Below are 2,126 nucleotides of genomic sequence, written 5' to 3'. Positions count from 1 at the left end.
GTTGGGATTAAGAAGGAATGGAACTGGAGTTGTCCTGGGAACCTTTCAGTACTGCCACGGTTTCATTAGGAAGAACCTATTTCCCAGGAGTCAGCCTGGCCTGTGTTAGGCTTCCCCAGTTCCTTCCTTGAGCTTAAAAACGTTTTTGAGAACCATCTGGGAATATTTCCCTCTGCAGTCCAGACTCCAAACTACATTTAGGATCTATTTTGCAGGAAAGAACAATCACTGTTTCCCTCCCATCTCCCTGCTTCCTTCCTTCCTACCTCTACACAAGTTTCCTGAGGCTCCTTGAAATCAGAAACACGTTCTAGAAGAAGGGAGTCTGTTTGGAGGGCTCCCTTGAATGTTCACGTAGCGGGTGGTTCTACAAAGCTCAATTAATCACTCAATTCCGGGACATTTTAATGAATGCCTACTCAGTGGAAAGTTCCTCACTTACCACTTGAGAAAGTCCACAGAACAAGGTGATCGTTCCTGGCCACGAAGAGCTTACAATCAAAGGGATTTACAAGGGGTGACACCTGGCAGAAGTCCTTCACTTTCTGGACTGATTCCCTGGTCCAAATCCAAGTCGGCAAGGTTTGGAACATCTGTCCTCCCCTCTGACCCATTATAAAAATCAGTCAGAAACTGCCACATTGGAGAATTTGTTTCCCTTCAAAGTCCGATGCTCTTTCTAAGAGAAATAAACACTTTAGGAGTGCAATTTACATTTTTTCACTTCTCCACTTTCCTTTCTCCATCCACTCTTCCTCTCCCCTCTCTCTTCTCCATCACACCTGGAATCTATCTCGACTTCAATAAGCAACTTATTTTGCACTTCTTCTGAGTAGGAGGAATGCTCCTCTTTTCATTAAAGTACTGGTATAATCAAAGCTGGAGAACTATTTCAGAAGATCGAGTCATCGGTTCAGTTCATTAGTGGAGCCCCAGTCAGATTGATTTTAACCTTAAAAGAAGATGGCTGGCTTAAATATGAAATGCAGAGCAGCTGCTTTTATTTCTCTCATTTTTTTTAAAGCATCATTAGTAACAGCTTTTATACAGAACTGACAAAAATCCTCACCCTTCTTTTCGCCTATAGTGGGACATTTATAAAACAGTCATTAGCCACTGCCTAAGAATCCTTTCCATCAGAATCTCTAAGATTTTGCAGTAGTGACTCTTCAAATTAAGGCACTGGGTATTTTATTTCCTACTCTGAAAGGAGGTAGTGATTCCATGATCAGTGACTTTGAGCATATTGGGAGATATTTTCCCTTGGGTGGGATATTCATTCATTCATTCATTCATGCATGCAATCATTTTTACTGAGCATTCAATCATATTTATTGAGTGCTTACTGTGCGCAGAGCACTGTACTAAGCGCTTGAAAAGTACAATGCGGCAACAAATAGAGACAATCCCTACCCACAATGGGCTCACAGTCTAGAAGGGGGAGACAGACAACAAAACAAGTAGACAGGCATCAATAGCATCAAAATAAACAGAATTATTGACTTACTACATGCACAGCACTCTGCTAAGCACTTAGAAAGTACAATACAGCAACTGTGAATAAGGTGACTCCATAAGTAATGTGTTCACGAAATTGAAAAGGTTGGCAAGTTACTGAACAAACAGTCCCCACGGATTTCTCTGCCTTCCTGGTCGATTATGAACAGTTTGATTATGAAGTTCACCCGCCTCTGAATTTTGTGATTAGAGAACACTGAGCTGATGGCTATGCTAGATGATTACTACCAGATCTGTAGTATCTCCTAGATTTATTCCTTTAATTATTATTATTCCGATTGATGATACTGTTGATATTTGGTGTACCACAGAACCACTGACTCTTCACAAAAACATGGGAACTTGATCTAGCTCGCTATGTGGACTGTGCGCTCGTTGGGGGCAGGGAATGTATCTGTTGTTGTTATACTCACCAAGCACTTAATACAGTGTTTTGCACACAGTAAGTTCTTAAAAAATACGATTGAATGAGTGAATGAATGATTGAATTACAACCAAGTGTATACTGAATTGCTCTTTCCTGAGAAGTGTGCTTCCAGCCGGATAAGTTCCTATTGACTGGGGCATCCCATGATACACTCACTATCTCCTGGGAAGGAATGCAAGCG

Source organism: Ornithorhynchus anatinus, chromosome 9, assembly GCF_004115215.2.
Source record: "Ornithorhynchus anatinus isolate Pmale09 chromosome 9, mOrnAna1.pri.v4, whole genome shotgun sequence".
Taxonomy (NCBI): domain Eukaryota; kingdom Metazoa; phylum Chordata; class Mammalia; order Monotremata; family Ornithorhynchidae; genus Ornithorhynchus; species Ornithorhynchus anatinus.
This window is presented reverse-complemented; position numbering follows the sequence as displayed.